The following is a 12065-nucleotide window of genomic DNA, read 5'->3' on the forward strand; positions in this document are numbered from 1 at the left end:
TCAAGTACAGGACTGTCAGATATGAAAAGGGACCTGCAGGAAATCCACACTACCCTAGAACAGCAGAGGACCAAGAAGGAAACTCCATGGCATCACATGTGCATTAGCCTGCTCTTTTTAGGTACTTGTTAACCTGTCTAAGACTGTATGTTTTTATGTCATTCTTCTGACTTGGTCCAAATCTCTGAAGCTTGAAGTTTACCAATTGCTACTCTAGAGGCTATGGTGTTTGCAGAGGTGCTGTGTCAGCAATGTCACATTCCTGTCCCTTGCTCCCTTGTGTTCACCTGCTTCAGTTCCTCTGTGGTCAGTGTCCTCTTTGGAACTGGAAGGTAGCTTTGACCACCTTCTCATCCCTCTGCCTTGGACTGGGAGTTCCAGAAGCGACAGGTGTTATGTGCCAGGCAGCTTTTAGGTCTTTTATCATTATTGTCAGAAAAGTCTGTCTATGAGGAATAGTGATTAGGTTGCCCAGGAGTATTAGAAATGGGCTGGGCCAGCAAACGCAATTACTGTTTGGATTCTTGGTTATAAATGGGAGATCTCTCAGACTGTTAGCAACACACAATGGATGAAGAAATATCATTTCCCTTCACTTTTCAATCTAGATTCAGCATTTCTTCTCTATTAGTGAACAGAGCTCAGCCCCTGAGCAGGACTGGCTGACAAATGATCCGTGCAGTAGTCTTGGCAGTGTGTCCAACCCTCCTTCTGCTTCCCAGCATAGAGGATCCTACTCAGGGCCCCATCTTAGATGCAAAATCTGTGATGTATGTGATGCTGCAGGCACTCCTGAAGAGAGCTAGATCTGCTTGAGGCCCTTACATAGAGGCTAGTCCTGGCTGCAGGCCATATTGCTATGATCTCTGGTTGGGGATATACCTCATTACACTAAGCACTGTACAGTCATGGCTGAGACATGGTTATGCTGGTGTCTCTTGGTTAACACTGGTGCTGTAGCTGGTCAGCACCAGGTAAGTGGCTGTTCCATGGCCATCCTCCATGTCTGCAGTTGTGGTGGTGGGCACCGGGGGCTGTGCAGAGGCTTGGCTGCTCCTTATGTCACCCAGCACATGTGCTGTCCTAAGTGATGGTAACTGGGAGGTCAGCCCTTTTCTATCCCACCATCAGTTGGCTCAGACTCACTGTGCAGTCCCACTGCCATTAGACTCCCTGCACTGCTCATTCACATGTCCATGCTGTGCTTCCTTGCTGTGCTTCCTCACACTCAAGCCCATCAGAGCTCCAGTGAGGACATCTCGGCCTCTACCTGATCTCTCTGTAGTCTTGTTCTGCAGTGGGGGAGCCTCCCTGGGCATGGACACACCTTCCTAGTGACAGGAATCACAGAATGAGTAAGGTTGGAAGGGATATCAAGAGATCATCTAGTCTAACCCCCGCCCACACACGCACACACTCAAACAGGGTCACCTAGAACATGTTAGACAGGGTTGCGTCTAGGCAGGCTTTAAATATCTCCAGAGAAGGAGACTTCACAACCTCTCTGGGAAACCCGTGCCAGTGCTCCGTCACTCTCATAGGGAAGAAATTCCCCCTCACGTTCAGGCAGAACTTCCTGTGGTTCAATTTTTGTCCATTGCCTCTTGTCCTGTCACATGGGACAACTGACAAGTGTTTGTCCCCATCCCCTTGACACCCTCCCTTCAGGTACTTGTACACATTGATAAGATCTCCTTCAGTCTTCTCTTCCCCAGGCTAAACAGGCCCAGCTCTCGCAGCTGTTCCTCATGGGGCAGATGCTCCAGCCCTCTGATCATCTTCATAGCCCTACGCTGGGCTCTCTCCAATAGCTCCATGTCTCTCCTGTCTTGGGGAGCCCAGAACTGGACGCAATACTCAAGATGAGGCCTCCCCAGGGCTGAGTAGAGGGGCAGGATCACCTCCCTCGACCTGCTGGCAACATTCTTCCTAAGGCACCCCAGGATGCCATTGGCCTTCCTGGCCACAAGGGCACATTGCTGGCTCATGGTCAGTCTGTTATCCACCAGCACTCCCAGGTCCTTCTCTGCAGAGCTGCTCTCCAGCAGGTCAGCCTCCAGCTTGTACTGATGCATGGAGTTATTTCATTTCAGTTATTTCAGGAGAGCACTCCAAAGTTAATAAAGTTACCTGTCCTGGCATCCCAACATGATATGTGTACTTAATAGATTGTGCTGCCTCCTTTCAGGATGAGCCACTTGTGAGTCTTTTGCTAAAATAAAAAGCTTCATTTAGTCCCAAATACTATGGGTCAGTCATGTTCACCTGTGAGCTCAGGCTGTTTTGCTTGTGACTTTCTACATCCCATCACTTGACTCTGTCTGGTCTGGCTCCCTGAGAAAAGGGATCTTTCCCTCTGGGTCCTTGGAAGACAAATAAATGATGCTGAAGGCTGAGTTGTTCACTGGGACCTTTCAGAGCATCCTGAAAGAGTTCAGAGTCTTTCAAAACTCCTGGTGAGCTGAAATTTGCCCCCCATCCCAGGCAAACACAAGGTTTCTGTTTCACTCAGGGCTGACCCCCACCCAGACAAACATTCCAGCATACATCAAACTAGAAGCATGTAAATATTACAGGAGAGTCCAGTAACACTAACACTACAAAAGCTGCCAGTGCTTCCATTACTCAGTTCTGCTTTCAGCTACTTAGTCCTCCTCCAAACTTAAACACTTGGGGCTTAAGTTTTCCATGTTGGGGCTCTGGCACAGACTGAATCATTCTGCAGTATTTCATCCAAGCAACTTAGCTATTTCTGAAACCAAGTTGAAGAGAAAAGGCCTCATTTTGGTAAGATGACCAACAATAAAGACTTTGAATAATTCTAGCTCTTCTGTACTTTGGAGTAGGGGCTGAAAATTTCACAGAAAGGTGAAATATTTTTCTTTTATTTTTCCTATGAGAAAAGATCATTTACTTGGGTGTTCTCCAAGGGTTTGGTGTTCTTTTGTAGTTGGACCTTCTCTGCCAAAGGGCAAATGGGCATATCTCTGACAGTGTCCAGAAGATTCCCCTTCCAATCCTCATCATATTCATGCAGCATAATATTTCTTCCATGCATACTTGCAGATGCACTGCAAAGCATATGTGTAGCCACTGAAAACATCTCCTACCGAGCTTTCAAGGTGCTCGCTGACTGTGATCTGGGAAAGGGTGTGCTATTGTTCCTAACTGTCTATTGCGATTCTCTCTGAAAATGACTGTACAAGACCTTCTAATCTAGACTTTATATCGCAGCAGGGAAGGAGGTGCATAGGCAGAAATCTTTGGGTGAAATGGTTAGTTATGGAGAATGTGTCCTTCCAGGTCCTGGGGAGACCTGTTTTTCTGCAAAGAGCCTTGAGGAAAAAGTTCATGGTCCTAGGATAGATCTCTCACTCACATCATGTGGATGAGATCTGTCTCAAGTGAGATCCTTGGCTGAAAACAGCATTTCTTTATCCCCTTGTCAGACTGAGAGTCTCTCATATTCTACCTTCTGTCATTGTTCCTCAGGGCTGGCATGCAAAATGATTAAGCAGTTTTTTATTTGACCATTCCAATCTTGTGGCTTTCTTCCTCCCTCCCTCCAGCATAGGTCTCTAGTTAAAAGTTGCTGGAAATGCTTGTTTATTTTCATTAGTGGTGCTAGCCCCACTACCAATAATCCCTGGAGTGCTGCTTTTATCACTTGATGATGAGGGCTGTCAAAATTATTCCATCAATAAAAGAAAAATTGGATCTTCAGTTGCTTTTTCTTTAACAGATACTGTCTGTTTTTTCAGGGAAAAAAAGAAAAAAATAGAAGAAAAGCCCAAAGAAGTTTGCTTTTTGCCAAGGAATATAAAATACATCCAAGTAATATAAAAATACATGGCTGATTTCCAGCTAAATCACCAAACCCTGAATGCCTATAGTTTCCACTGAGTGGAGGAATGAAAAATTAACAAGTCTGAGGGCTAAAGCTTCCCTGCCTAGAGCAGATCAGCACACAGCTCTGGTGAAAATTATCACCCGTGGGGAGGTATTTGGCAAGAGAATGGCAGAAATCATGAAAATTCCTCCTAGCAAAAGAATGTTGTAATATTTGTGGGGAAGACAAATAGGGAGAATCATGAGGAGAAGGAAGAGCAATAAGAGTAGAGAACTGGAGTAGTGATCTAACTTGTTAGCCCAAGAGCAGAGAAGCTGGTCCAGGGACTCCTTATCGTCTGCCAGTTTGGTCCAACCCTGCAGGCACATCTGACAGAAAGGCTGGGCAGCACTGAGGCAGATGGCCCTAGAGAGACCATCTCATCTGGCTGTAGGAAAAAGAACAGCAGGAGATGGCCACAGCAAGACCTCTCTGTCTGGCGCCCTGCCCCATACGGGGAGAGAGTGTCACTTTCTTTCAAGATTTGGCAGAGGTCAGCAACATTGATTTTGCCTTTCCACTTCCATCTTGCAGAGAGAGGTTATACAGGAAGCAGTCACAAACCTGTCACCCTTTGCCTGGGAGAAGCCGGAAACATCACCAAGAAAAAACACATAGAAACATGCCATGCTCTGACAGTTGCATGTGCTTTGAAAGACATCCATACATACCGACAAGCTGAGATAACTATGATGAGTGCTTGGCCTATTTGAGCCTGAAACAAGCTCAGCTTAGGCTCTGAGCTCCCATATGTATGTCAATACCCAAGTTCTTTTATAGATGCATGAAAACCAGTGTCCTGGGTAAATGAAACACCAGTAGAGTGTCAAGCTATAGGAAGATCTCTTGAGGCTTTCCTCTTCAGGGAGAGTAGTTATCTCCAAGAGACCATTGAAAGGGCTTCACCTCTGGTGACAGCAAGTAAGGACCTGTCAGGAGGCATTTGGCTGTGGCAGGAATGACAGTATTTGCCAGAGCATGTGTGACCGAAAGATGGGCAAGAGAGGGTTGGATACTGATGGAGAGAGACATCTAAGGTCCATAAGGGGTTAAACAGGATAGATTTAATAAAAGACTTGCACTGCAAGCAGCTTGGGGAGTCCTGGGAATCACATGGAAAAGCTGATGATGAGAGAGGCTGCTGGAGGTGTGGGTAAGATACAGGGGGTCAGACGCCAAGGCAGGACTTGACTTGTTCCTAAAGGCCTCTTAAAACTGCTAGAACTATTTCATTATCTCAGCTGTGCTAGTCTTGAGAGACTATTGTCCAGGAAGCAGCTAGACATTGTTAACAAATGAAATAGGCATACTTGGCCCTGATGGGAATTTGGTCAGTGTGTAGCTTCACATGCTGGGCAGTCTGACATGCTGACTCTGCCGGTCACTGACTCCTCATCAGATCTTCCTCAGGTATTATTACTACAGCATGCATCAGAGCACAAGACTTCTGCTTATCTACTCAGACTTGGACATCACTTGGGATCAAGTGGTACTGATTAAGGGCAATTCGCTTACTGGACTGCTCCAGATATGTTTCTCGCTACCTCCCAGGCACTTGACCTGTATTTAACCCTCAAATGCAGTTCTAGAAGGTGGAGGTTTCTGGAGGAAACCTTGTGAGAAGCTGTGTCACAGAAGGAATGGAGACATGTTACACTGAATGCACTAAATGAGGACTGTTCTCTGTGCTGGACAACAGCTCCCTAACACCCCAGGAAGAACTAGGATCGTGGTAGTGAGGTGGAGCTCTGACTGAACTGGAATTATGGGGTTTCCCAAGCATTAAAATAGCAGTTTACAACCCTCCAGACTTGTACTTGGATATGCCTGTCCTCTGACTTCAATACTCAGATCATAAAAGGATTAAGGAGATGATATTTGGCCAGTAGGTATCCTTACTTTCCCCTTTAAACTCATCTATTTCTGTTACTTCTTCCTGCCGTTGAAATAATATGCTGGAGGTTTGGAAGGAAGTCCATGATTTGAATTTAAAGTCTTGAAAGGTTAAAATGCACTGCTCTCACTCTAGCTGGAGCACTTCCTTGCATCCTGCTGGGGCCACAGTGGAAAGTAGAGTGCAAAATTCACAAAGTCATCGAGCTGATAACACAAAATATGATAGGGCATCTCAGGGATGGGAGGATGATTGCTGGGAGCAGAATGTCCAGGGTCCAGCACGTAAGTTCCAAATCAGAGCTCTGTTTGTCGGCACTCTGCAAAGTTTTGGATCACTAGCAGTCCATTAGGTAATGTCCTTGCTGGAACTGCGAGCTTCTCTTCACCTCATGACCTCTCCAATGAAACACTGCTACTCAGAGTTGTTTGGATGTGCTCCTTCCTTCTCAGAAGGGGCATGATGTGCTGTTTGGAAGGTGAACTTTTCTAGGATCATGGGCTGCACAGTAGAGATCTGGCTCCACAAGAAGCAGTGTTCCTGATTTATCTGAGAACATACCTGAAGGATACCTACCTGAAGTATTACATCAGCCATGAAGGACAAGCAACAATACCTGTAGTCACAGTTCAGGATGGAGCTGGAGGCTCTCTATATTCATCCATGAGAACTCTACAAATTCCCTTGGAGAGCCCAGATCTGAAATGGTGCCCTTAAACTTTTGTAGCCTACATGGATCCACCTTGCATTGCATACTAGTAAGCAGGATCCATTGTGAACCCAACCATAAACAAAAACAAAAGTAAGAGATATTCAATGAGTCTGGCCCTCTGAGAGGAGGGACTTGTGCAGGAGAACAGTTTGTTCCACTATACTGGAGAAGACAAGGAAAACAAATCTTATCCTACTGCCATTCTGCTTAAACGGTATTTAGGAACAGTCGTCACTCAATCCTGTAAGAAACACGTTATCATTTATTTGCTGGCAGAGATGTGAGCTTCTGCTTATTGAAAATAAAAACATACACGCTATTTAAAATGTTCTGCAAAGGTGGCATAAGGGCAAGGCTGAGGAAGAGCAGTACGCTTCATCTCTCCTTGATAAATTACCTTTCACAGAGCTTCCAGCACCTCTCTCTTGCAACAACAACTTAATAACGTATAAACACTGCAGTTCTCTCATTACTGGGAAGAAAGAGAGACATTTCAAAGAATCACAATGTAGCCAGTTCTCCGAGGTTCACTTCCTGGGCTCCTCTGACACAAATTATTAAAAACATTTTTTAGCAAAAACATGGCTTAGGCGACCTTCAACAGCCTTCACTATAAACAAAACCTTAGATGTGCTGGGCAAAGGAGTGAAAAGAAGAAAAAAAGGGGAAATTAGAAACATGGAAATGTAATAACTTTCCATTATGCAAATTTGATTTAATCAGAGATGAAGCTGAAGTGCAATAAAAACATACTTTCATTAAGTTTATGACTTTCAGACTCTATAATACCCCAGAAATGTCAATTATTAGGTTACCATAGTGATACATGGTTACAACTTTGAAATGATCTGTTTCTTCACCAATAAGTATACCCTGAAGCTAGACCAGGAGCTGTTTTCCTGGTTCCTTAAACCAATACGGCCCTACAACTCAAACGGCAAGTGCTGTTGACAGTCAAACATTGGTCACACTTAAACCTTAAGCACTGCTCAGACCAGCCATGCCTGAGAAACTGATGAGGGGGAAAACCTCTGCCCGTATATGAGATGTAGGAGGAACAGACTTTATGTTGCTTTGCTCAAGGTGCATTGTAGTTCTTCAGTGCTAAAAATGAGTCACCTGTGAGGGACCACTGACATCTTAGAGACAGACAGGGACATGTTCTAGCCATATCCTGTTCCCTGGCTTATGCTGTGGTGGCTTATACGGTGCGAATTGTGTGCTGAAAGCATGTGATGATACCCCTCAGTTTAAGTGTCTGGTACTGCAAAGTCTCTAGCAGTTGTGAAAGGAGGAGTGAGTTCCTTTCTCTGTTCATCCTCACTCTGTGCTATCCCATACTCACTCCACACTCTTCAGAGGTGTCACACCATTACCACATTGTTCAGGCAGCTCACTTGATCCGTCAGGGAAGAGAAGAGACACGGTTCCTGTGCTGGCACAAGACCACTGTACAGTTTGCACTGGCCACACTGATTGTACTGGTAGAACTGCTTTTAGTGAAAGTTGCCTGGAGAAAGCAGGGCATTGCTGATGTGCTACACCGCCAGAATAAATTGAATTTTGCAATGGGACTTCCTATAGATGGGAAATTATCAGCTCTGTATCAGTTTGTGTCTCACTTTTTTTCCTCAGTGCTAGTTATGAGTACTGCCTTTACAGAATTGCCCACACTTCAGAGTTGCTTGACAGATTTTGTAGATAATGGTAAATCCAAAGCTTGGCCTGTGAGCATAGACTGAGTTACTAAAATGTAGCTGAAGTGGAGCCAGATGCAAAAGCCTCAGCTCAAAAGCAGCGCCCAAGGGAAGGAGCGGGAAGCCCCTGCTGAGGTCCCTTACCAGAACTTTTTCCTGAAGTGTTCCAACACTGGCTGAGGCTTCTCAAACAGCTTTCTATCAGCAAGCTGCTCTTAAACTCCTATAAATGGGGTGTGCTTCCAGGGCCCTGACACCATCTGGGCTTCCCCATCTCTTTCACCTCTCAGTGTCTTACTCACATACTCTGCATCTAAATCAGGGCCTTATAATCTGTGCATACAAAAGTGCCATACAGTGAATGGAGCTGGACATGCTCCTGTTCTTGCAGTTTTCCACTGCTTACTTTACTGCTTTTTCAGTCTAACTGGTTAAGGCACTATTGAAAGGATAAACAAGAAATGACACTTCTGGCTACTTAGGATTCAGAGTCCCATGATCAAAGTGCTGTCAGTCATTTAGAAATCTTGAATTTGTTTAAGCCTGGAGTGTAGATCATGGCCAGAGAGAAAGGGAAAAGATCCATGTGAATAGAAAACACAGATGATCTCTCAAACTTCCACAAAACACAGCTCCCAAGTTCATACAGCTTTTGTGTAGACTTCAGAGGTATAACAGGGCCCCATAAAGTCCTTTTTATGAAAGCATGAGCTTCTGCTTTACTGTGGAAAGGTGTGTAATTAGATGGCCACAGATGTGATGAAAAGAATTTAGCTACTACACTGGCTATGAAGTGAAACCCATCTAGTAAGGATCTCTGTAGAAATCTCTCATTTTCTGCATGCTGCCAGATTAATGAAGTGTTCTGTGGTGCTTGTCCTTTTTCTGTTGCTGTCCTGCATTCATACCATTACTCAATACCCTGTTCCTCTGTACAGTAAACTGAAGATTAAATAATGATATGATTGCAAAAATCTTACCTGGAGAGAAAATTAAGATATAATTGTATGTAAAGCACATGGCACAGCTGCTGCTTGTGGCCTATTAATAAATTCATTAAGCAAAGTGGATCAGCAGAGTTTTAATTCAACAGGAAATCATTTTATCAACCTTTTAAATGTTATAATTTGGGCATTTACAACAACTTTGCACAGTTTACTTGCAACTTATAATTGCCTCTGACCAAACACTTCTGTTAAAAATGACAGCATTGGGATACTCACAATGATCTTAGTTTTCTTTCTTTGTAGTCCCTGATAGATTATGCACCGTATTTGTGGTAATTAGATAACTTCTTATGCCAAAACATCCCTGGTGAAACAGCAGAGTCCACCACACCTCTGCTTATGTCTTTGTTTACAACATAGATGTTAAATAATATACATATATATATATATATATATATATATATATATAAAATACACACACACACACACACACATATATATATATATAGAGAGAGAGAGAGAGAAAGAGAAGAGAGGCAAAAATAGTTACTATTGAATGTATGTAGGCAGTAGAGCACTGGAAATTCAGGGACATGCCCAAAGTGCAGATTTTAGGTAATCGTCTGGTATCCTTGGTTTGCAAGCAGTATGTGGAACTGCATCTGCCAGTGTCCAGCGCTGGGCAGTGGCAGTGTGGATCTCTCATTACCCAGACTGGGTGTGAATGGACTCTGCTACCTGGAGCATGCAGCAACCTGCTAGTGCCTTCTCAGCTTGGGAATGGACCAGTCTGAAAAAGCAGACCTCTCGATAATAGTTTCAAGAAAGCTATATTTCTGTTTAAGATTTGAGGAGATCAAAATACCTTATACTGACTGCTGTAGGTGAGGCTGTGTACATGCAGTGACTAGTAAGCAACATATGTTCAGGTTGGCTTTGGTCAAATGTAGTCAGTAATGTGTGCAGTGAGCACACAAGATCTTACACTGGAGGAAGGCTGTACAAGCCCTGAGGCCAGCCCTGCTGCAAGACCTCTGTTACCAGCCTAACAAATGGCTAGTACAGATAGAGGTGCCTGACTGGACCTCTTCCTATCCTAGCGCTGCTCAGGCTCAGCCTTGCATAGCAACAGCCAGACTGGGTGCAGCAGGACTGCCACTGTTGGACATGGCACATGGCAGCATCATCCCCGATGAGAGTCATTAGCTTTTCTTTTTCTTTTTCTTTTTCTTTTTTTTTTTTTTTTTTTTTTTTTTTGGAGGGTGTGGTGACCGCATTAATTTCTTAGCAGGCTGGGGGTTTCTGAAACTCTGACACTGATTACCAATGGTCAGACACTCCATGGCTCTTTAGCTCACGATGTTATATAAAGCCTTTTGAGTCTTTTCACAAGCTCTTCAGACTTTTCCAAGACAGCTGAAGTAATTGAGGAAAATTACTCAATAGAAGTGGATTTGCAGTATTTAGCTGAAACTTGCTGTGGCTGGCAGGGAAGACATAAAAAGATGTTCATATTACAAAAAGTTGATTTCTTTTCATTTTTTGGCTAAATTTCTACATATGGAAAGAGGAGTTGTCACTCTGCAGTTAGTTCTGGGATGGAACAACGAAATGACATTTCAGTCTGCTACATGTAAAGAAAATTAAAAGCCCAAACAAGTGGTATTCAGTGCTGTTCAACCTGAGATACAAGGCACAATGGTGTGCTTAATGTGAAGACAATCACATGTCTTCCACGGGATTTTAGCACTAACACAACTACAGAATCTAAGGCATAACAATGCTTCCCTGTTTTTTTAACAGATAGATATTTGGCTCCACTACAGGGATGAGCTGGCAGCAGCTTCAAGAAGAAAGCAGCTTCAAGAAGAAAGTATCTCACTGGTATGGATTCAGCTCTACTAGACTTAACGTGCACTGTAATTACCCATCTTTGCTTTGATTGGCTCATCGGTACATCAGTCAAACTAAATCAGCATTTTGTGCTACAGAATTGCAGTATATTATAGACTTAGGTAGGAACTGTTTGATGAAAAGGCAGAATGTGCAGCTTTGCATTTGATGGCAAATCTACCCATTGTATGGAAATTTCACCTTCTGAGCTACAACATGATCAAGAAGTCTAGTTCCAGATTTAATGCTCAAGAGTCAAATCTCTAAGGTGCTAATGGAGAGATCATGATCTGATTTCCTGGCAGCTAGGGCTGCGTTCCTTCAGGTGGAAAGATTAGGAGAGAATGCCTGGATCCTCACCCCATCCTTCCTAAGCATCAGGGAGCAAACATTTTCCTACTGTCTCTGACTGAGAGTCAGCACCTGTCTACATAGCTTACAGAACACGCTATGATGCTGCCAAGCAGGTTTTGGAGAAGAACATCAGTTCAGAGCAATCAAGCAGCATCACAGATCATTGTTCTGTTTCTACCTGGGACTCTGAACCATGAACCTCTGCAGGCTTAAGGGACCTGAGACAGATTAGCCGTTCCTGTGAAATCCTCAACACAGAGAAATCCTCTCTCCTCATTCCCATCCCTCCTGCTCTAGAACTTGTCAGAAGGTCAGTTTGTCCACATAATTGTCTTCTATCATGTCTTCTATCACTTTCCCTTTGACAGGAGCTTGTTTGTAAATTATTGATGGGACCCTGAGGTTCAGTGGAGGATGTTCCATTTCCAAAGCGTTTGCAAAGGCTGTGATTTTGTAGAAACACATACAGTAAGGAAGATATTGTCTAGTGGATTAGGGCCTTGATATTTCTAATCATACCCTGCCTCAGCTTCTTTGAGTGCTGAGAACCCTATTTACTGGCATTCAGTGGTTTCTCTGGGTGCTATTTCAGATGCAGAATAATTAGCAACATGCAGGAAAAGCAACAAAGCCCTGAATGGTATTTAGTGACAATTATTCCACCAAACCATTTCTTACT

Source organism: Rhea pennata, chromosome 19, assembly GCF_028389875.1.
Source record: "Rhea pennata isolate bPtePen1 chromosome 19, bPtePen1.pri, whole genome shotgun sequence".
Lineage (NCBI taxonomy): Eukaryota > Metazoa > Chordata > Aves > Rheiformes > Rheidae > Rhea > Rhea pennata.